A 26,117-nucleotide genomic window follows, 5' to 3' on the forward strand; every position below is an offset into this window, starting at 1 on the left:
GCATAACGTAGAAGCGTTTATTACACAGCAGGGATCTAATGATCTTTACCAGGGCAATCGCCAAGCACAGTGGTAGAGATTCTAAATAGTTAGCAGTGTTTTGCGGTTTACTGTATCGTGTGCCGCTGTGAAATCTATCAAGGCTACTGTCAGTATCTCCTTCTGCTCAAATCCCTCCTCTATGTACTCCGCTAAGTTCAGTACTTGGCCTGTGCACGATTTACCTGGTCAACATCCGGAACTGATAGGTACCGTAAGAAGAAAACTATTGGTTCAATATTGGATACAAACCATTGGACTTTTACGTTTCTTTCCATATTTATCCATCTCGGGTATACGAATTTTTTTAAGTCGCCCTCTTATCACATTTTACCTTCTTTGTAATCATTTGTGTTACCAAATATCTATAAGGTGGTCTGCCCATTACATGTGAATTCATCCTTTTCCTCTCTTGTTTTCTATTTAACCTTTAAAACTACAAAATATAATAATTTTTACAAGTTTGTTTTATAGTTGTATTTGTGTTATGGGTTTGTGTGTTATGAGTTTATGTGTTAAAGTATTGCTTTTCTTCTCAATGAGTTATTTATATATATTTTTTTTTTCGTTTCGGTAATAATATTTTAGAAACTCCTAGAAACTTGTCTAATTCTATAGATTTTCTCTCCATATATGAAATAAATAAATAGTTAAGACAGTGATCCTTAACCTGTGGGGCGCGCCCCCCTAGGGGGGCGCGCTTTTAGCAATGGGGGGGGGGGGCGTGAAAATATAAAAAAAAACACCTAAAACATTGACTAATTTACTAAAATCAAAGCAAAACAAAATTCTGACAAACAAAAAAATAAAATAACCATGAACAAGGAGCTATACATACGTATGAGCACTGAATACTAGATCAACAAGTTTAATGTAAATTAGTGACTTCCTTGGGCCTGTTTGGCAGAGCAAAGCTTATCGAAACAGGGTGTAATATTAGAAATAGACGCTCTCAGTTCTTTCTCTATATTTAGCTGCGATCTATATTTGGTCTTTAAAGCAGCTATCGCGGAAAATCCTGTTTCGCATAGGTAGGATGGTGAAAACGGTAATAGTATACCGAACGCTCTGGTTTTCAGTGCAGAAAACTCATCATTTACCCCTGCCCAAAATTCAAAGAGGGATCTAATATTAAACTGTTTCTTGATTTCAGCATTTCTTGAAGTCTATGAAGGTTTCTTCTTCTGCAGTAGAGAGCTCTTCGGGTGTAATTTGAAACGGATTCCCCACCGACTCATAACTATTAGGTACGTATTAATTGGTCGTCGGCAAAAAAGTATCTTTTAAAATTTTTTGTCAGCATTATCAATGCGATTTTGATTATCAATGGTTACAAAAACAACTTTCACTTGTTGTTCTTCAATCTGCTAAGTTTTAAAACATTCATCCACATTTTCAAATATTTCTAGGTTTTTTGCTTTAAATTTCTGCTCCACAATTTCAATTTTCTACAGAAAGCGTTAACTTTATCATTCATATCAAATATATATGTGTATTGGCCCCTTGAAGTTGTAAGTTCAAAATATTTAGTTTCTCGAATATATCAACCAAGTAACTCAATTTTCATCAAAAATAAACCATCGTGAAACATCTTGGCTTGCGGCCTTTTTTCTTCTTCTAGAAAAATGAAGATTTCATGTCTTAATTCAAAACACGTTGTAAAAATTTCCCACGTAATAACCAGCTTGTCTCACAATAAAATAATAATGCTGAATGTACCGCATCCATGTCTTTGCAAAGTACAGAAAAGATTCTAGTTTTCAAAGGTCTCATTTTTATGTAGATCATTAACTATTGTTACAACCGTAGTTAGCACAATATTCAAGCCAGAGCTTCTCTGTTGACCATACAGTGTCTCTATTTTTGCTTCATTTATATAATCATTTAACATAGCAAATAATGCAAGCGACTTTGCTATCAATTCTATTGGTTTGCAGAAAAGTAGTTCTACTACTGATCTGCCATCACAAAATCGAATGTAGGTAATAAAATGAGCATATTTATTGCTACTGTTGCATCATCAAGGTGAATAGAAAACAGCTTTTCACGCAACTTCCTGATAAGCTGATCCTGTACATATTCAGCTATATCACCAATTCGGCGGGCAACAGTATAATTTGATAGAGGTATAAACTCCAATTTTTTAGCAAAATTATCTCCAAACACAGTTTCTACAATTTTGATTGCAGTTGGTAATATAAGATCTTCACCAATAGTGTTAGGCTTTTTAGATCTGGCTATTTAATATCAGACTTTATAAGAGGCAAGTAAAGCTATTTCATTCACAGTCAAAGTTTTTATTAAAACTAATTTTTGCTTTTCACGTCATTTTAATTTTAACCCGAAGAATTCTCGGGGTTTGTTAATGTACTCACTATGAAGCGTTTCCCAATGTCTTTTTAGTTTATTAGGTTTCATGCTGCTCAAGGTACATTATTATTGCATAGATATATGGTTATTGAACGAGGGGGGGGGGCGCGGTGAAAATAATTATGGAAAATTGGGGCGCAAATGGTAAAACGTTGAGGAACGCTGGTTACAGTATTGCTTTTCTTCTCAAGGAGTTATTTATATTTTTTTTTTCGTTTCGGTAATAATGTTTTAGAAACCGTAGAAACTTGTCTAATTCTATAGATTTTCTCTCCATATATGAAATAAATAAATAGTTAAGAGATTGTATAATTGAAAATGTATCTTTTTCTCGTTAAAGCTTGTAAGCCACTTCAGTTTTCTCTTAAAATTCCCATCCTACTATCGAGCTCTTCAAATGCTGCATTTAATTGTGATTACAATAACTTTATAGTGCTATGCATTGTAAGTTCGCGTAAGTCGTAAAGATTTAATGGACCTGTGTATTACAAGCAATAACCCAGAAGTTATTAAATTTTGTGAAACTCCCTTGAAGAGGGTAATATAGGTTCTTTTGTACTATTTATATCTCTCACCATAGAGGTGCTAATTGAAAGGAGCCGTCATTTTATTTTAATTTAATATGATGTTATATTAAAAAAATGATTTTTTATTAAACATAAATATGTGTGTTTGTCTGTGTTCCGAAAGAGCGGATAGCATATGTTATTAAACAGATCTTTTGGCCAAATTGGAAGGTCTTTGGAAGGGACAATCTGCCCTTCATTATATAGAGAACTGCTGTCTGAAAGAAAACCTCTCCGTAAACCCTTGTAAAACTAAACTGGTAGCTTTTACAAATAAGAGGAAGCTTACTGGACTGAGTGAGCTAAAATTATTTCGAGAGGTACTGGAAAGAACCAATGAGATAAGTACCTAGACGTAACCCTGGATTCGAAACACAATTGGAATACTCATGTTAACAATATAACCAATAGGACTAAGGGACCCTTCTGGAACTGCAGACGAGTTGTCGGTGTAACCTGGGGATTGAAACCAAACTATTGGTTATAAACATCAGTGATATGACCGACAGTCACTTAAGGTTCAGTACTCTGGTGGATAAAGACGGCTTTGCAATCGTGTTTGGCGACTCTCACCACCATACAAAGACAAGCACTTCTAAATATAACAGGAGCCTTGAATAGAACAATAACGGCTTCATTAGAGGCTATCACAGGTCCCACATATCCCTCCGCTGGAATTATATATTTCGGCGGTAGCCTTTATGACTATATATAAATAGCCTCACAAACACTACTGGGACTATACTTGAGGAATCCTTCTTTGTGATGAACTCAGATACGATGACACCAGAACTAATCTTCACTGAGAAGATTAACACAATTATATCATCTAAAGAACAAAAAGTCACAACTATTGTATGGGGACTTAATAGCTTCACTGATGAATCTAAAACTGCCCATGGTACTGGATCAGGAATCTTTGTGCAACAACGTAACTATAATAAATCTTACAGTCTAGGTCAACATACAACTGTGTTCCAGGCCGACGTTTTGCTTTGGTGGCCTTCATTGATGAAATAATTGATAAAGACTCTAAAGCTAAGAGAATCGACATTTACACAGATAGCCAATTGGCTATTCTAACTCTAAAGAACCCACTCACCAAATCAAAATTGGTGAAAAACTCATATATCTCCTCAACAACCTGGCCAAAGACAATAAGGGGTTTTTAATTCTAATTCTTTAATATGGGTGTTGGGTCATATAGTGGTGTATGAGAACGAACGAGCAGATATGTTAGCGAAACAGGGCGAGAGAAACTTTTGAAGGCCCAAAACCTTTCTGTGGTATCACTAAAGATGCTACGAAAAACGAAGTTCAGAAATGGCTGATAAAAAATCATCAAGCGAAATGGAGATTCATTCAAGGGCAAATCCAGACTAAAAAAATAATCAAGAATATTGATAAAAAACTCACGAACAGTTTGATGAACCTCAATAAACGAGAGATCAAAACGGTCACTGAAATGATGACTGGACATTGCCATTTAAGAAATCACCTATACAAACTAGGTAAGGTGAATGAACCATGGTGTGTGCGAAATGGCAGAAGAAACTGCCATACACATACTATGCCACTGCAGTGTGCTAAGTCATGTAAAGCAAGAATTTACTGGTCAACTGAAGTTTGAACCAGAAGAAATCTTAAAACTACCAATAATAAAACAGAACTTTAAGAGTTTAAGGAAAAAACAAGGTTTAGAAGAAAAGTTAAGAAGAAGAAGAAGAAGAAGAAGAAGAAGAGAAAAAGAAGAAGAAAAAGTGCAGTCTCAGATTTGTAGACGATGCAATGCTCCTTGCGAACTGCAGAGAAGAGCTGTAAATTTTAGTTGATCGCATTACGCAGTCCTACAGGAGGCATGAAATGGCTTTGAATACAACAAAAAACCATGATTGTCAGTAAGAACAAGATTGAAAGGGAAGCAATATACATTAAAGGAAAAGTTTTATAGGAAGTACCAGATACAAAAATAAAACGACCCATTGAGATCGTTAAAAGCGCTTTTAATAAGATAAAAACAGTAGGTACCTACTCATAATTCAATCTTCGCTTGTCCATGGCTGGACAGAGATCTGCCTCATAATTCTCCATCTATTTCGATCTTGTGCCTCTTGCATGACAACGTTTTTATTTTAATTTTTTTTAATAATAAGTTAATTTTAATATTATTTTGTGTCATTTCTGCTCACTCATCTTTGATTTTTTGCAGTGGAATAAATTAAATAAAGACATTTGATAATCAGAATAATCCCATAAGCAAACTAAAATAAAGAAACGTAATAATAAGTTATCTAAAATGCCACACTATAATCAAAAATTCTAGAAGATAAATGTGCAAGACGAAAGGAAAAACAGCCTAGGAGTTCAGATTCTCCAGAAAAAAAAACATGGATATAGATCTAAGAAAAAGAAGATATACAATGCTGAAAGTTGTCCCTAAACTAGCTCTAAATATATATTTTTCTTCTTCTCTATGAATATTCTTCTTGCACCACTTGTTGATTTATTCCTTGCGATATTAATGACTCTTGTGTCTTACATTCCACTGATGTGATTGTTTTATTATCTATTCCTTCTATTTATTTTCCACTTGTTTATTAATTCCTATGACAACGTTTTAGATCATCAATCCAACGTGTTGGTGGACGACCTCTGCTTCGGTAGACATCATCTCTTGGTCTCCATTCCAGTATCAGCTCTGTCCTTCTGTTATCTGCCATCTGTCGAGCAACGTGGCCTAGCCATGGTCAGTTCCCTTTAAGTGTTGCTATTCTCTCTACTGTATCATAAAAAATAGTATTATGGAATAAAAAAGTGAATGGTCAGAAGCGGTTTAATTAAGATGAAAAACAGGATTACAAAATAAAAAAACGGGGCATAGAAATTAGAACTAGAGTACTGAGATGCTACTGAAGCCTGAAAAATTACAAACGCAACTAAAAAATGCCTTGCCAGCTTTGATATGTGGTGTTATCAAAGAATATGGAACATATCATAAACATAACATGTAGCACATATGGAAACATTAAGAAAGATGAAAAAAGAAAAAGAAATAATTAGGGGTCGACAAGACAAGGATTCTTGTCTTGACAACAACTTCTTGTCTTGTCTTGAGAAAAAATCAAGAAACTTTAAAAAATCTTGTCTTGGCGTTTTCTTGATATCTTCTATCTTATCTTGACTCAAGAAATTTCAAGATCTTAAAATTTCTTGATCACCCGGTCCGGTGATTCCCCGGCGACCTTTTTATTGCGTTGTTTGCTAACACGGCCTCCACTGTCACTGGGGGAGTCCCCGATCTGCATTTGTTTCCGTGACGAACGCCAAATTTGATTTGTACTTGCATGCTTAAAATAATCATTTTGTATGTTTCGCACATTCTTAACTTAGCTGTCCAGGATTTCATAAAAATGATTGAACCAAATCATACCAGTGTCGACATCGAAAAGGATGTTGATTATTTGGAGGATAAGATCAAAGTAGAAAATGATATAAATGATACTGCTTTGGATTTCAACTCTCCTGTAAGTCAAATTAAACATCTTGTCAAAAAATATCGAAATCTTAAGGCAAATGCAACTTAAACTTAAGTGCTTGCGAGGCCGTAAATTGTAAGGTGACTAAATGACTGTGCCAAAATTAGATATGCCTACAAAGTGGCATTCAACTTTCGAGATGCCAACATGGTGTTGCAAAAAGTGTAAAAAATGTTTTAACTATATTTTGCGACAACATCAAAAATCTAAATAATTGCAAAATATTAGATGAAGAATGGGTTCTTATCAGTAAATTTTGTCAGTATCTCAGAAGCTTTAAAACACTTTCTTCGATACTCGAAGGAAAAAATATTGCACACTCTCATTGGTGGTAATTGGAGTAAACTTACTTTTAGATAAACTGGAAATATTGGGCTCATGAACTCAATAACAAAATTGATAGAGACGTCACTGCATTCAAGCTGCGAGAGATAAAATACTGAAAAACTATAATAAAGCTAATTGTTTATTATAGTGCATAGTTCTTATTTTGGACCCTCGGCACAACGTAGAGTCATTTTCCTCTTCATCTTGGGGAAAGCTTCTACAATCAGAGGCAGTACAAAAATTAGAAGAAGTAGTTGAAGCTAAAATAATGTAATAAATCCCAGAATGATTTACAGAATCCAATACCAGAGCCAGCACTTATTCAGAAAAAATAAGATGAACTTGATTTAGATGTTATTTAGAAATTTAGAAAAGACGAACTTGGTTTAGATATTATTTAGTAAGGTGATAATGATAACTTACAATCTTTGAACTATGAAATTGAAAAATACATAAATGGACCTGTACTAAATTTACAATCAAGATGCAGTAGAAATAAACAAACCAAGATACGTTAAATGCTACTAGGAGCACTCCCGAATCATAATTTACAATGTAGATACATTGTAAATCCCAAATCATGATTTCCAAAGTTTACACATTGTAAATTATGATTCGGGAGTGCTTCTAGTAATATTTAACGTGTCTTGGTTTGTTTATTTCTACTGCATCTTGAATGTAAATTTAGTATAGGTCAGAAGATTCTGAGAATATACTTGATTGGTGGAGAATACACAAAAATATCTATCCGTCATTATCGAAAATGGCCAAGGATTTTCTGGAAACGCCAGCAACATCTGTACCTGCGGATAGACTATTTTCACCCGCAGCTTTAACAAGAACAAAGCCAAGAAATCGGCTGGGCGTTGACTCCATGAGAAGTGTTATCTGCCTTAATTCATGGCTTATCAATTCCGATTTCAAAAAGGTGCCAAAGTTATTTAAAATAAAATCTAGTTTGCAATTGTATTTTCAACAGGATTAGGTAAGTATCATTAATTATTATTATTTTTAATTTACATTTTTGTAAATCGATTAAGCAAAAAAAGTGTTCAATAAATTAAAATATGTTATGTTATGTCAAAATAATGTTATCTTTTTCACAAATAAATACGTTTTAGAATTTTCATTGTTAGTCGAGATATTTCAAGATTTCTTGTATTCTTGGCAAGAAATCTTGGTATTGACATAAAATTTCTTGTCTTGTCTTGAAATCTAAAATTACTTCTTGTCTTGATCTTGTCTTGAAAAGAGCTTGATGACCCCTAGAAATAATCAACATCATGAAGTAAAGAAAAATGAGCTGCTTTGGTCATATGCCAAGAGATGAAAAATATAATTTGATGCGTTGGTTATACAGGGGAAAGAAAAGACAAAGATGACCAGGGACACTCTAAAGCGTAGGAGTAGAATAGCAATAATAGAACTCCTGAGAACTGCTGCAGACACAGACAGAATAAAATTCAGAAAGGGAGATAACCCAATAAATCTTCATTTGAAAATATAGAACAGCAAGGATTTAATAATAACAGATTTTAAAAACCTTAAACAAGAGAAAAAACCTTTATTAAACAGTTTTATGGTCATATTAAAGCTCTGTTTTGCAAATAAATCAAATACAGTGGAACCCCGATAAGTCGGCCCCCGATAACCCGGAAGTCCGGCTAACCCGGACCGATTTTTATCAGACAAACATTACAACAATAAAAATGTATGTCCTTTATGCTGGATTTTCCAATTTCTTTTCAACATCTTAAAATATTTTCTTTTATCTTTCCTTATAAGCATATTGTTCGAATACTATAATATCTTATATTTTTCAGGCTAATTTTATTTATCATAATAAACTTACTTCGTAAAAATTTGTCGCTTTAGCCAATTCCTATGTAGTTCATTCGTTTCAATTTTCAATGTCAAACACATTATACAATGAGAGATAATGTGTATTTTTGTAATTTGATACATGATATACCTTAGTAAAAATGACTCACGGCATGGCAGACAACGCTCATTGTCGTGTTATCGAAACCAACAGGCATCTGTAGTATCCTTTATTTACTTGAAACTGTCTTAGCATTGTTTAGAAAAGACTATTAAAAAATTATTTTTTAAACAATGGTCTTAGTCTTCACTCTTATTAAATAACATATGTTCGTTCTCGTTGCGAGACGGTATTGTGTGTAGTAAAGTCGCATTGTTCGTTCCGTTCTGTAATCGTTCGTAAATATATTCAGATTTTGTGTTTGCGTGATTTTTTGTCTACATAATGGCAATAAAACTTAAAATGTTGTTTTTGTTTCAAAATGATAACAAAAGACAGTTTGGACAATCGGTGCAAAGCTAAGAAAGCTAAAAATGAGACTCTCGACGACGCTTTGTATGTGTGGAACGCGAACGTGGTTTACAAGTGTCTGTGTGCCAATTATAACGGAGTTTATCTGTAAGCATACCATATTTTAATAATTTTTACCATTTTATCCGGCTAACCCGAATTTTCGATAACCCGGATCGGCCGCGGTCTTGATTAATCCGAGTTAATGGGGTTCCACTGTACCTATCAACCATATAATTTTACACGAAAAGCTGTCCTATATGTCGCTTACTCACATAACACGGCTGAGACTTTACAAATATCACGAGCCGGCCTGGTGCTCAAAGTATTGTGTCAACTCGGCTGGAATTTCTTGAAATTGAATATACATAGATTCCGTCCCGAACCCCATACTCATACTATCATTATCCACAATCATCCCGTCGTAGACCTGTCGAAGGACTAGAAGGGCTAATTGCCATTTCCGAATAGTAATTAAGTAATTATCCGACCCTGAATGCCCAAACGATTTCAGTCCCATGCATATACGAGTAGGAAATATCAATTTAAAAGTTTAAGCGGACAATGGGTTTGGCCAGAAAGGGTGTGCTTTAAGACATTAATAGTTTTCCTTTTAATTCGTTATGCGTGTGAACTACAATTTTAATTTTTATGTAAATACAAAGAAAATAACACCATTTTTGTCATCTTGTCTGTAACTATTAATTTACTTTAAAAGGTAAACGTAGAAATCAAAGTTACAACTACTGGGGTGGTCCGAAAGTCCATTTAGAGTAATGAAATGTTTTTGTTATAAGACAGAGGGAAAAAAGAATAATACAATTTTGTTTGTGAGTTATTTATTAATTATTTATCTATCTAAAACATTAACTATTCTAATTGGGAACTAAACCACAATTGTGGCTTAACAGTTAATTACAAAGTTCTACAAAGAAATAACTTCAGAACAATATCTAAAACATCGGTATGCATACCTCAAATGTCGCAACAGACCTTGATACGACGCCATGTTCGTATGTTTATCCATCTCAGCATGTTCGGAGTAACGTAAAAGCTTTGGGAACTTCTCTTTAATAAAAAAAGTGGACTCCGGAAGTTCTTATTCGAAATAATACATCTGCGATTTCTAACAACCTCTTTAATGAAACCCCACAGTGCATTGTCCTGCGTTGTCAAATCTGGACTTTTTGGAAGCAAGACATTGGCTTTGGTGTATGACAGTTTGGGGAACCTCGTCTAATCCATCGGTCTGAAAAGGTTTTTTTTATTCAGGCGATTACGTACAGCGAGAGCAAAATGGGGTGGTGCTATACCTAAGGAATAGTCTGTTCTGCAATTTTTCTCGATGTAGCACAGGTTTTTGACAAAATGTGGCACGACGGATTATATCATAAAATGAGATGCTACTTACTAAAGCAATATTCTGAACTACTAGAATCATATATTATATCCGACAGATACTTTCGAGTTAACAATGAGGAAGCATATTCAGAATTAAGAGAAGTTAAAGCTGGAGTTCCACAAGGAAATGTCCTGGGGCCAGTGCTATACCTGCTCTATACCACCTATGTTCCATCATTATAACACTAACACAATTGCGACATTTGTAGACGACACATGCATTCTAGCAGTCGGGCAAAACCACGAGGATGCAGCAACCATGCTACAGAACTCTGTTGAACAAACTAACATCTGGACCAGGCGATGGCGTATCAAATTGAATGAAACAAAATCTGTTCATGTCAATTTTACTTACAAAAGAGAACAACATATCCCAGTTATATGGCACAAATACGGCTAAATATTTGGGTATGACATTAGATTCCAAGCTACGTTGAAAAGCGCATATTAAGAAAAAAAGGAGGAATTAGGAATTAAGTTCAGAAAGATGTACTGGTTGATAGGAAAAAATCCACTCTGTCTATTTATAACAAATTGTTATTGTATCAGCAATTCCTTACACCGATATGGACATATGGGATACAGCTATGGGGATGTACAAAAGAAAGTAACATCCAATTAACAACGCTATCAGAATAAAGTATTAAGAAACATGATCTTCATCGAAACCTCCAGATGGATACGGTTATCCAGACAATAAGTAAGTTTGCCGAGAGTCATGAATAAAGGCTCTCCAACCATGTGAATATCGAGGGCAGTCGAGACCATCAAACTCCTAGACAACGCCAACCAAATAAAAAGAATTAAGATAACGAAGCCGTTTGAGTTTATTAGTGCTATAAGTTAAACAAGTGAGTGAAAGTGAACAAGCAGAGCAAAGTGCGGCTAAAGCGTACACGTTAGATAGTAGCACTATAATGTATTACAGCCTAAGGTTTATTACTGAATATGACCTTAGATAAGGTTTTTGTAATATGTTGTATATGGAACTAACTTGCTAATTGATCATAGTAAATGATCAGATAGCAATAATCATAAGATTCTTGTTAGAGTTTTATTAAATAAATAAAAAAAAAAAATATTATTACCAGGTCTCTATAATCGTACTTAACCATTTACTCCCGCAAAAAACGTCGCCCTCCCGAAAATTTTCCGCATTGGAAAATTTGTCTGACTCGACATGAGCAACTGAATAAACGAAGTCTCATGAGGAAGGTAATCCTGGTATTTTGAAGTGTGGGCCCAAGGTCTATAATATTCCTTTAAGCATTTTATTAAAAAATTCTTGATTTGTAAAAAAATATAATTTTTATTTTCCTGTATAAAAAATCAATGAAAAATAGCAAACCAATTTTTATTCTGCATCATATTGACTCGTTTAAGAATCTGCAGTTTATAGGATTTGGGTATATGTATATACAACAGCCAGCAACCCGGGACCGTTCCCAAAGGAGTGATTCTTCAGACATTGAAAAACTAGCGGGAAGCCTTCAATTTATCGAGATGCTTTCAAAACTCGAATCAATAACGCAGTGAGTAATCTATGCATGGGCTTGAGGACATTTTCACCAAATGATTTGCTATGGGGATCCCGGGCTGTGATTTATAGCTCCCGATGGAAGCTATTTGCGTATAGGTAACAATTCAATCGGTTATTTTATGAATAATTTATCCTAAGGCTGTACCGATATTTACTTAATAAATAAAAATACATCAGTAGTTTTAAAAATGATATAGACACTGACATTATTGGTAAAAGTTTAAGTACAAGGAGAGCGAGTGAACTAATTCTACTACATTCAAAAGAAGAGACACAAAACAGCCACAAAACTAGAGGTATAAACTTGTCAAATATTAACCTAAAACTTAAAACTAAAATTTTAAAAGAACTAATAATTAATCACAACATAAGTTTAGTAGATAAACCAATGGTTTTCGTACTGGAACGTCATGGAACAGATGCAATATTTGTCATAAAGCAAATAATTACATACTACATACAAATAATTCGAAGAATACTAAAGCTCTCTTGGACAGAGCAGGTGACCAACAACGAGGTGCTGAGAAGAATGGCGACTGAGAGAGAACTCCTAAATATTGTAAAAAACAGAAAAAAAGTATCTAGGACAAATTAACACAGGAGAAAGATAAACTTTTTACGACTGATAATGGAAGAGAAAGAGGAAGGAAGACGGGTCCAGAAAGAAGAAAATGCTCCTAGCTGCAGAACGTAATGGACTGGACAGGCATGCACACACTCGATATTAACCCTGGAAGCTCACACTTGGGTGTGCGATACCCATCGCGACACTTAACTGCATGTAGCTTGCGCAGCTGCATTTCAATGGTAATGCTGCTTTATGTAAATTCAGTCTCTAGTCTGCCAAGGACGGGTGTGTAGTTGCGGTCTCATTTGAGCAATATTTCCAATCACGAGAATTTATTGAATACAGGCTAGGGTATGTAGCACCCATGTGTGAGGTTTGCGATCAAGTGTGCGTTCAAGTTAATGACCTAACAACACAACATCCCACAAATTTAGTAAAGCAAACTAGGTGTTATTTCTGCAAAGGCAAAGATGGAAAAGCAAAGCGTGCATGCTCGGCTGGCTATAAAGCATAATGCATGGAGCATAGAGCCACACTGCCTTACGAATGTAGTTACTAAAATGAGTGAAACTGAAATACCTGGCTAAGAATGAATATGAGTTCTATAATCAAAAGGTGTTATATTTTAGTTAGAAAGACTATAGGTCTGGATCCCGCGTATCAAAAAAAAGTTGATTAATAGCAAGCTGAAAATTTGTTAATAGCTTAAGGGTGTCTAGTCGAATAAACTTTGATATATGGGAACACTGAAACAGGGGTAGTTTTAATTGTGGAACAGGTTAAAAATTTGGAACGGTCACAGCACGAAAACGGCACATTTATTTTGTCCGACAGAACAGACTTAAACTCTCCGAACAGAGATTAAACTGTCATGAAAAAATCAGACTGCTATTTATTACCTGTCATAATTCCTGTCATTTGACATATTCTACATGTTCCACTCATTAAAACGCCCATTTGGTGATAAATAGCAGTCTGATTTTTGCATGAGAGTTTAATCTCTGTTCGAAGAGTTTAAGTCTGTTCTGTCGGACAAAATAAATGTGCCGTTTTCGTGCTGTGACCGTTCCAAATTTTTAACCTGTTCCACAATTAAAACTACCCCTGTTCCAGTGTTCACACATATCAAAGTTTATTCGACTAGACACCCTTAAGCTATTGACAAATTTTCAGCTTGCTATTAATCAACTTTTTTTTCATACGCGGGATCCAGACCTACTATTTTGTTGTTAAATTAAATTAAAATATTTTGAATTATGTTTTCGGTTTTTTAGAAAATGTTTTTTAATTATTTTTAGGTATTTTTAATATTTTTTTCTTTTGTGTCACTACAATTAAGAGAGAGAAAATAAAATTATTCATTTAATTATTCTTATGTATTCAATAGTGATCAGAGAGTCTCTGGAAATCATAAAATATTTACTTTTCTTTTTATTTCTTCACAAAAAATCATTGGGTATCTGACACCCATGTGTGGGGTTTATTTAAAAAAAAAATAGGTGTGATCTTCCAGGGTTAAGAACAGCTCAAGATAGAGAGCAATTTGCTGTAGTTATAGCCAGCCTTCAGTAATGAAGAAAGCAACTTAAAAGAAGATATTTCTATAGCTAGATCTACAGCAGTTTTTTCAATCTGTGGGTCGCGACTCCTAGGGGGGTCGCGAAGCCTTACTCAAAGGGTCGCTGACTGAAAGAAACAGTTGAGGATCTTACACAAAAAAACAATTTTAGTTGGAAGGATGTGCTTATTTATTTTTCAAAAGTTTATCAAATTGTAGTGCCATTTTTGAAACGTTAATAATCAAATCATTTTTTAATGCAGTCTATTTCTCTGTTTAGTTTTAATGTTTACAATTAGAGAAAATGCCAGTTCACATAAGTATAAAGTAGCGAATTGTGTTTTCTTTTCATAATAAGTAGCGAATAAAATTTCATTTTAAGCACGCCATCAGCACCTAAATCTAGAAAATATTCTTTTTAGGTTTTAACATCCATCTACGCCCATTGTCAGCTTTGGAGTGAAAGTCTGGAAAGTATGTCAAAAGTTGCTCTTGTAAATTATGCAAGCTCTGTATCATGCAAGGAATGTGAGCCGATACTGCAAAACTTTGATCTGTTGCATTATCTTAAACAATCTTCTTTTTTTTTGTTTTTTTGTTTATTAGGCAATATGTTATAACATATAACAATAGGCACATTTTATCTGAGAAATAATGACATGAAGAGATTGTGACCAGCGCCACACATCTCTATAGAGATAATATTAAATTACTGTATTGCATAATAAATATATTAACTTAGCTACTGTAACAATATTAATGTATTTGCGGTAAATCTAATGGTGTCTGTCTCTTTAACCGTTTTGTTTCCTGACTGTTGTCTAACAAATTAATTGCAAGCACATTCACGTGGCTTTCAAGACGTACGATCTATTTTGCACTTAACTCCACTATCACTTCACTGACGGTTTTCGTTTCCAGATCATTGTAAATATCCCTGTTAGTAACAAACCACGGAGCATCCATTATTGAACGTAACACCTTGGACTGGAATCTCTCAATTATGGATACATTCGACTTGGATGCTGTTCCCCAGAGCCGCAGACCGTATGCCTAGACTGATTTGAATATTGTGTTGTAGACTAGCAGTTTATTTCTTGTCGTGAGCTTAGACTTACGCCCTAGAAGCCAATAATGCTTACTAAATTTTATGCCCAGTTGTTTCCGTTTGTTCCATATATGGGTTCTCCAGGTTAATCCCCTGTCCAAGTGCATGCCCAGATATTTTACAGAGGTAACTGAGGGAATTACCTTATTATTTATTGTTACTGTAGGTGATTCACCGTGACATTTTGTAAAAATAATATGGTTTGATTTTTGTTCATTCGATTTAATTCTCCAATTTTGTGCCGATGTATTCATTTGATTTAATACGCTCTGGAGTTTTGCAGCAGCCTCGACGGGATTTTTGTGTACTGCTAGGATTGCAGTATCGTCTGCAAAGGTGGTGGTCGTTGTATCACGATTTGTGGGTAAGTCTGCTGTGTAAATCAGATACAGTTGTGGTCCCAGAACGCTTCCTTGCGGTACCCCTTATCTGATGACAATCTTCTGAACACATGGAAAAGACTCAAATATTTTGTTTTGCAGGGAAGTTGACCACAAACAAAATTTTTCGTGAAAAGCTTTTACTTTATCTTCAGCTGTTAAAATATTCCCTTCTCTTCCTTGAATGTTCTTGTTAGAATTGTTAAGGCGACTAAAAAGAACTGCAAAAAATGCTAATTTCAAGAGCCGATAGGGTCAGAAAAACGATAAGCATATTTAGATTTTGCATAGTGTAAAGACAATAACAATTCAGCTCTTAATTCGAGAACTCTTGTCAATACCTTTCCTTTGGATAGTCACCTGACCTCTGTGTAATAAAGAAGATTTTGATGAAGCGAATCCATATCTTCACAAACGATTCTGAATAGTTGGGTTTGCAAAGCTTTACCTTTGAGAGAATTCACAATTTTTATTACGTCCGTGCGCAACGTCATTTAAATCGGAAGGTACTAACTGAGCAGCTAGAGCCTGTCGATAAAGAAAAAAGTATGTCCAGGATATATGGATCTTATTTTGCAATGAGTTCTCTATTTTTGCCAGTTATAGCTTTAGCACCATTGCTACAAATAGCGATACATTTTTTCAAGTGAATATTGTAGTCACAAGTGTTTTCCAAAAAAATATCGTACAAACACCTGTCAGTAGTATTTGCAGGAATTGCTTTGCAAAATAAGATTGCTTCAGTGATACTGGCATCTGCTTCAAAGCGCGCATATACTACAATCTATGCACAGTCGGAAACATCAATAGATTCGTCAAACTGTAAAACAAAATGTGGGCTGTTCTTTAATTTTTGCCCGCGTGAATAACAGATAAATGTACCAAAATAGGAAAAAATAATTACTTAACGTATATAGTTTTTAATTAAATTATTTCTTTGGTTTCCCATGACACAAGGGGGTCGTCAGAATATTTCAACTTGTAAAGGGGTCGCGAAATCAAAAAGATTGAAAAACACTGATCTATAGAATTCCATTTTACAATGTTTTAAAGTTTTTAAAAGTCACAATAATATATTACTTTAGTGCTTAAAACTGTTTCTCAGTGTAGGGTACAATAACTCTCTAACTCATTAAAATAGATTATGTTCCTGTCAGTAAGTATGCACACCTTTTCTTGAAAATATATGACAGAGGTTTACACGGCATTAAATCGTAAGCCCTAAAGAAGGCTGCCTATCGCAATCCCATTCCGACTCTACCGAATTTATACACCGAACCTTATCTGAAACAACCTCCGCAACGAAAACCGATCAAAACAAACCCGAATTCCTTATTTGTAGAAACAAAGTTGCAGTAAATTTTAAAAACAAATAGCTTTTTCCTTTTTATGACCCTTCAAATCGATTCAAGAGGATTCAGACGCAATGAATACTTAATCCTCTATTTTCCAGATTTGAATCAGGATCCGGTTGATCTTTTCCACTACGAAATAAAATCCTGCCTTGGAGACAATATTGAATACAAAAAGTTGCGTTAGCTCTATGTCGAGGGCTTTAAATTTGGCTATCTTTATGCAGGCCTAGGGGATAAATAGATTGGATCGGGATGGACAAGTGAGTTTTGATAGCGGTTTTTGAAGCACACTATACACAAGAAGGAAAATATTGTCTTTAGGGAAGTTCTTATGGGTCTATTTTATACAGAAATATGAAAATCGTTTTTCACCGCACAAAAATATACTTGAAAGTCTATTTTGCCATCAACATTCATATACAAGGTGTACAATAGCGCATGTACATATGGGAAATTATTAATGTAACTTATATTGTAGAGTTGTGTGAACTGTATTATGTCTTGGTTCAATAGAGAGGAAAATTATAATATACAGGCATCAAATTGTGTTTATACAAAATCTTACAAAAGTCACTGTTCACTCGTGTATTTATCAACGTCACATATGCCGGTTTCACACGCAGTTGCTTCTCTTACGAGGTTTCATTGTTTTTAGCCGATTAGTGGTTTGTATATAACGGATTAGCGTTTTACACTATTGCACAACTGAGAGACTGAGAGTTTGCACGTTTGTTGCCTTTTTTAGGTAAACAGTGCGTAGAAAGAATTACGATGCACGCGGTAACTAGTGGTTGTTACTGAGAGAGATATATTGCCTACAACGGCTAACAATAAAGAGGTCTTTAGCCTTCGGCGTCCAACAAAAGAGACCTAGTAACTTCTGTTGCAATATCTAAGCATAATATCTGTACTTGAAGTAGGGAGTGCGGTGGAGTCAGTAGTAGAATATTAGTAAGGGTTGGGTTAAGGGATAGTTTAAAATTAAGTATGGTAATTATGGATTTAATACAGTAAAAAATATAATACTATTTTTTTGTATGTGAAAAATTGACCACACTAGAGGCGGCGAGATGAGTTACGCCACTGAGCCAGGACATCACATGACTACCATTAGAAGAAAGGTAAAGAGATATAAATTCGAGGCATTGTTGTAAGAACCAGATAACTAAGAAATATTTAGAATCCAGGCAGAATAAAATCTAAATAAGTTGCACATTTGGCAGAAAGCGCCACTATTGGTTAAAGAGTAACCTAGCTACTTTACTTATTGACCTAATATACATGACTTGCCGATATACCCAACTAGCATAATATGTCATGAAAATTATCAGTGAAACAAAACAGTGTCAGTTTAGTTATTGATTGGAATGTTCGAAATTCGAACATGATCTCCATAGAGAAATAATTGAATCTTCCAGAATTTCACTGTCCCAATCTAAGGGTAATAACAAGAGATGCAAGAAATGTTTAGAGTGTGCCAAGTGATCATTTAATACCCCTATTTTTCAGATTTTAATCAGGATCCGGTGGATCTTTTCCACTACGAAATAAAATCCTACCTTGGAGACAATATTGAATACAAAAAGTTGCGTTAGCTCTACTATGTCGAGGGCTTTAAATTTGGCTGTCTTTATGCAGGCCTAGGGGATAAATATATTCGATCGGGATGGACAAGTGAGTTTTGATAACGGTTTTTGAAGCACACTATACACAAGAAGGAAAATATTGTCTTTAGGGAAGTTCTTATGTGTCTATTTTATACGGAAATATGAAAATCGTTTTTCACCGCACAAAAATATACTTGAAAGTCTATTTTGCCATCAACACTCATATACAAGGTGTACAATAGCGCATGTACACACAACAAAACTTATATGAAATCACCAAGTATTTCAAAGTAATATTTATTTCTTTTGAAAAAACTTGTTATTGTTGCGAAGAATAAAGGTTTTTATTAAAAATAAACAAATCTATAAGACAATCAGATACTACAGCTCGGTACGGTATAGGTTATTTGCTTGAGTTGCAAATTGAACGAAAATAAATAAACTAACTTCTGCGTTCAAAAACGAAAATATGCGTCATATGGGGTCATAGAACTTACAACGGGGAAAGATTATTGGTCTTGTGGAGCAAGTAATATTCTCAGAGGGACATAGCTGTAGAGCTAGACGTAACACAGAGCGTTCTGACCAAAACCTATGCTAGGTAACAGGGCTAGGAAAGCTCAAAAATAAAGCAAGGGAAAGTCGCGAAAAAGTAATAACGACTCGTCACGATCGTTTAATTGTCCATTCAGCTGGAAGACACCCAACCATTTCTCACCTGCAGCTCTAATGGCAGCTTCTGGAAGCTACAGGTGTAATTCTTTCAGTTGAAGCGATAAGAAGAAGAGTTCGTGCCAAGAAGTATACAGCAGGAGACAGTTATGGGTTCCCAAGTTATCCAGGCAGCATAAGATTGATCGCCTAAATCGGAATTGACAAAATGTGCTATTTTCAGAAAAAGTCAGGATTTGTGTAAAATCAGATGACGCACGAAATCGTGTACTTAGAGGTCGAGGAAGACAAGCAAGAACGAAAGCTGTCAGATCTGTTCAGAAATATACAAGAGGAAGTGTAATGTTCTGGAGAGGAATTGTGATCCGTAAAAAAACTCCTTTAATTTTCATCCAATCAACTTTAACTGCACACAGGTATGTTGATATTGTCAAAGTACTGTCAAAGTATAAAGACGTATTTAAAAAGTTCCTCCCAAAACTTTAAATATTTCGAAGTTTTAAACCTTTTTGAAGGATCAGACAGGCTGCCGACGAATTTGTACAACATCGAATATCTCAAAAATAGGTATACATTTCGTAGGGCAGAAAAGTAAGTTAAAAAACAATTATAAAGAGGACCGATGGAGGTAAGTCCAAATATTTATTGAAATCTTCCGCTGTTAGATAATTCTGATATTGATATCGATCAAAATAATGAAAATTTAGCGTGCAATGCCTTAAACGGCGTTTCTAAGACACCTAAGGACATAGCGGAAAAGAAAAAACAGAACAACATGGAACCAGAACACGAGACAGAAATAGTAGAGAAAAATAAAACTAGAAACAAAAATAAGAAGGCAGCAAAACGTCAAAGGCCGAATGAGAGCCAGGAAGATGAAGATTCAGTGGCTGAAATGAAAAAGCAACTAAAAGAAAAGGACGAAGAAATTAAAAAACTCAGAAACCAATTCCATCAATTGAATGAAAAAATCAATGGACTACAAAATACAATAATAAACTCTCAAGAAAAAGTAATCGAAACTATAGATAAAAGATTCGACGAACTTAAAAACGAAAACAAGACAACCGATATACAAATAAATAAAAAAAAATCGATGACAGCAATCCCAAAGAAAAAAATTGAAGATACTAATAATAACATCGCAAATACAAAAAATATACCCATAACACCCACAACAAAAACAAATGAAGATTTCCCTTCCCTGCCAAAAAGGTCGGAAAAGAAAGCAGTGTGCCATCAACATCTAAGGTACAAGAACTATTTCCTTCCCTACCGAATAAGGGCAGGGAAGAGACAATGGAAACAAGCGAAATTGATAATATCCTAATCACTGAACAAAACAATGAAGAAAGCACTATAAAAAGGTCCAAACCAAAACCACCCGTCGTAAAACTACAAACAGTAAACGAAAAAGGAACAATATTGAAAATTGCTGAAACTCAAAAGATATACACAGACAATAAAATCTCCAAAAACGGAAGAGAAACACTCATTCAAACAAAATGCCCTGAAGATTATAGAAAATTTACCCATATCTTGGAAGATTATAACAAAGAAATCAAAATTCAGTGGATCGCCTTCCCATTAGACGAAGATATCAAGCCCAAAATGGTTATTAGAGGACTTTCCTCAAATACAAAACCTTTAGACATACAAACGGAACTAACAGATAAACATGAAATAAATACAATTAACGTAACAAACATGAAGTCTAGAAAGGCAGACAAAAAATCTCTGCCAATGTTTATAATTACAGTGGAAAAAGAAGACGTACCCAAAGCCAAGAAAATTACCAACCTTATGTACATGAGAGTAGTAATAGAAGATCTAAGAAAGAGCAACGGACCAACTCAATGTTTTAATTGCCAGGGCTTCCACCACGCCCAAAATGCATGCTTCAAAGACGCTAGGTGCGTAAAGTGCGGAGAAAATCACAAAAGTAAATTCTGCCAAATTCCAGCAGAACAAAAAGCAAAATGTGTTAATTGCCAAGGACAACACCCGGCAAGTTATAGAGGATGCCCAAAGATACCTGCCTGGGGAAGACCCAGACAAATAACAACAGAAACCAGAACACAACAACCTAAAAGAAACAATGGTCAATCGTACGCCCAAATCACCAAACCAACACAAAACCCAACAACAGATTCGACCATATTAATTTCAAAAGAACAACAAAAAGGGTTGGCCACGATGATAGAAGAGCTAGTCATAAAAACGGTAAGTGAAGCGATTAAAAATGTAAAAATAGCACTGAACTAAGGCACGAAACTAGGGGATACCTGAAGATAGGCTCCTGGAATTCAGGCGGCATAAGAACTAATACAAACGTGCTGGACGAACTAATAAACAGATATGAAATGGATGTCGTAGCATTGCAAGAAACTAAACTAACTCATACCATCAATATCAAGTTTCCAGGATACGACATCTACAGGAACGACCATAGAGCAAATTCGGGAGGAACTGCTATCCTAGTGAGAAAAGGAATAAATCATAAATTACAACATACGCCACCACTAAACACCATGGAAGCAACAACAATAAAAGTCCCGATGAGACAAGGTGAAATAAGGATCACTTCAGCATATGTATGGCCAACAGATCCTTTAAACGACGACGACCTGAATGCGTTCATGAACGCCGAAGAACCGTCCATAATAATAGGAGACCAAAACGCCCGATCCCCTAACTGGAACGATAGAGCTACAAACAGAAACGGTAGAATACTGAATAATTATCTAGTGAACAACGAAGACACCATGGTGATTGGGCCCATCGAACCAACATACTTTCCTGGAAATGCTCTACCAACCCATTTAGATATAGTAGTGGCCAAAAGCCTAGGACTACAAACAGACATCCGAACCTTAAACGAAGGATCAGCAGACCACAACCCCATACTCATAGAAATAGGTACATGGGAAGAAGATAACAAAACAACAAAGAAAAGAAAGAAAACCAAGTGGTCTAACTTCAAACGCCTAGTGAGCATAGGAATTGGAAACATTCCTACAATTGACAATCCACAAGAAATAGAGGAAAAAGTCCTAGAGCTCGAAAACATCATAAAAGAAGCACTAAGAAATAGCACTACTGAAGAAGAATATGAAATTCATATGGGAAGATTTAGAGACATAAATCAGGAAATAAAAGAAATGATAAGGGAAAAGAACAGAGCCAAAAAGAGAGCCAGAAGAACAAGAGACCAGGAAGATAAAAATAGGGCAAATCGACTGAATCGACAAGTCAAACAGGCACTAATAGACCATAGAAGCCAAAAGTGGGAAAACTACATAAAAGAAATGGAGGAAAGGAGCCAAAATATGCAAGAAATATGGAGGCTCCAAAGAACTTTAAGAAAAGATAAAGCCGAGGTGATGAGAAGGACACTTGAAAGAGAGTGCACACTGAATTATCACCAAGACGAAGATATAGACTTTATCGAAGAAGTCGAAGAAACAGAACTAGAAACGCCCGAAGAACAAGAAGAAATAATAAATCCCACATCACCAAGAGAAATAAGTGAACTGATTCGAAAAAGTTCATAAATATTTAGGAGTCACAATGGACCAAGGTCTAACATTCACATCACATGTCAACGCAACAGTCCAGAAAACAGCAGCGGCCAAAGCGGCAATAAGAGGACTCACAGGAAGAAGAAGCAAATTAGCTATGAAAACAAAATTAAGACTTATAAATAGCATTATACTGCCAATAGTTACATACGCATCTCTTGCATGGGGTCACACGAGTCAAAGTAACAAAAAAGAAGATACAAGCGGCACACAACAACTGCCTCAGAGAAGCTGCAAACGTGCCCAGATATGTCGCCGAACGGTTCTTATTTAGAGACCTAAAACAAATAAGAGTACTGGATATTATGGAGGAAAAAGCCAGAACAAAATTTGCTGACCTAGAAGACCACCCAAACCGGATCCTGCAAGAGATATTAAGGTATGATGTGTACCATAGATGGAAACACAGGAGACCCAAACAGCAAATATTAGTTAATATATAATAAAGGCTAGATAATCGTAGCTCTATCAAAAGAAAACAACTTGCTCACCTTTGGCATCTCATTATATTTATTAATGCTGATTTTTATACGTTTCAGACATCCCTCAAAACAAATATACAAAAACTTCAAAACGGCTTCAGCCACTAAACAAATCAATAAAATATTAACAATAGGCGAAAGCCACAAAAAAATATTAGTAACAAAAACCCAAAAAACGGGCATGAGGGGCCCACATCCTCGAGCGCCGAGTCACCGAACTGGACATAGCCAAGAGCGGGGACTCGGCGCCCAAGCAAGCAAAACAGATCGAAGATAAGTCACTAGAGATAGCGGGAATAGAGCGCCTCACGCTGGCCTGCATTGATCGGGGTAGGATTTCATATGGGAGTCCGTGTACCCAAGACTCCCATATGATAAGCACTTTGCTGATTGAGAGCCCCTATAGCGCATCAGAGTGCTATCGGGGGGTAAGTGGATGGTCTGGAGCATTGAAGCGGGTTGGAGTGATTCCTGCTTACGGTAGTTAATCCTCCTCGCCCCAATGAATTGTATCACCCGAATGTCATTCTCTAGGGGTGAGCAAGTCTCTCAGGCTGGGTTAAATCACTATGCTTGCTTGCTTCAGGTATGTTGATAACCTGTAGTTATGATTTGGAGAGGTGTAACATGAGAAAATTTAATTTTCTTGGATGATCATGGACCTCTGCATACCATTAAAGTGACTAGAGACAACATTGAAGCAGAAGGTGTCCCTTGTTTGGAGTGACCTGAAAAAGTGATCAGAAGCAACCCCCTAATCACCATCCTAATTAAAATTTAGCCATTGACATTATTTGGTCTTCTTTATTTATGTACTAGTCATAGGTTCTAGAAGTTTGACCGGCTTAGAGTGATTAGTTAAAAAAAATGGAGTTAAAGCGAATAACGAATTTTTGTAGTTTGGAAAAAAATGGCCTTTTTTCAGAATAGAAAGATTAGCGTCAGCGATACGAAAAAATGTTTAACTATGAAATGGTAGCTTATTTAATTTTCAAGAACCTGGTTTGCAAAAATTTTTTCTACGGCAAAAATTGAGTGAGCTATTGACAATTAAAACTTTGTAATAACATGCAAAAACCACCTTTACCAACCCTTTCAAAGTCACCTCTTTTTGCGACTAAGGATTTTAAAAAGATTTAATATTAATAGGCATATAGATCTTGGATCTCTAGTGTGGGCAGATCAACACGTGAAAAATCAGGCTCTCTAAAAATTCAATTTTTTGGCGAATAAGAAATAGTTTCTAAAGTGATTTTAGTTACAGTGTGTCAAAGACGATTAGTGTTAAGTGAAGTTATAGAAATAAACTTTTGAAACAGACTGTAAGTACAATAATATTAAATACAATACATAAACTTAAAACAACAAATACAATTTAATTCAACATCAAGCCAAAAAAGTAGATCATTAGAACGTTGATTACAAGCTCCAGAAACTGGAATTTTGAAAGTTAAAGGTGGGAACTGTTGAATCGAACTGCTCCAAAATAACGTAAAATAATTTAATTTAATTTAATTCAATTTAGGGGTAACACATTCGAAAGAGAAACATATTGCTTGAGAAAATCATCTTCCTCCGGCGCGATAGGTGGGGAGGGTGATTTTATCGCGAGCAATTTCGGTAAGAAAATGAACCCCGACGATTACACATCCGACGATAATCGGAAAAGATATAGAGAAAATGAAGAGCAGTCTTTTTCGAAAAGCAAAAAAGTATCAAGAACCCCAGATAAAAGGAACACAGAGGAAGACAAACTAGACCAAATATTAAATATGATGGCAAACTTAACGAAAGAGACACAAGATCTGAAAATTCACGTAAAAGAAATTAAAGAGGAGCAAAGGCAATACAGAGAAGAAATGAGGGAACTCCGAGTTGAATTAGAAGAATTAAGACAAGAGAATGGTGAAGTGCGAAGAGAAAATGAACATATGAAAAAGGAACTGGAAGATGTAAAAGTGCGCCTTGAAAGACTCGATAGAGCAAGAAAAGAAAATAATGTTATAGTACAGGGAATGACAATAGATACGGGAGATAGAAGATTACTAAAAGAAACAATGGAGAACTTTATGAAAAAAGAACTAGATATTAATATAAAGATAGAAGAAGCTGTGAAATTAGGAAACAAAACATGTTTAGTCAGATTGCCAAACAAAGAGGAAAAAGTAAAAGTAATGGAAAATAAAAGAAAACTTAAAGAAGTAAAAGAAGAAAGAATATATATAAACAATGATTTAACGAAAGAGGAATTACAAATACAAAAAGAAATAGTCAAAATAGCAAATGATGAAATAAAGAAAGGAAAACGCGTCCAAATTAAGCACAACAAATTGATAATAGATGGACGGGAGAGGAAATGGAATAAGAACAAGAATCAGTTGGATGAGGTTTTTCAAAACGTTTCAAAAAACTAGCAACTGATGAGAGAATACAAGACAATACTTATTTGGCGACGGACGAGGCAAATAAAAAGGAAATGAGTGCAGATAAATTGATGTATCACACTAAAAGAAGATATCGTGACCAAAATAAAGCAATGCAGAGTTAGATGGTTAGGTCACATCTGGCGGGCAGGAGATGAAGCAGTGACATATGCTATGATAGAATGGAATCCAGGAGGAAGAAAGAAAAGAGGAAGACCAAGATCAAAGTGGTTGCAAGAAGTTGAAGAAGACTTAAAAAACGCAGGAGTTAG

The sequence above is a fragment of the Diabrotica virgifera genome, chromosome 7 (assembly GCF_917563875.1).
Source record: "Diabrotica virgifera virgifera chromosome 7, PGI_DIABVI_V3a".
In the NCBI taxonomy this organism is placed as follows: Eukaryota; Metazoa; Arthropoda; class Insecta; order Coleoptera; family Chrysomelidae; genus Diabrotica; species Diabrotica virgifera.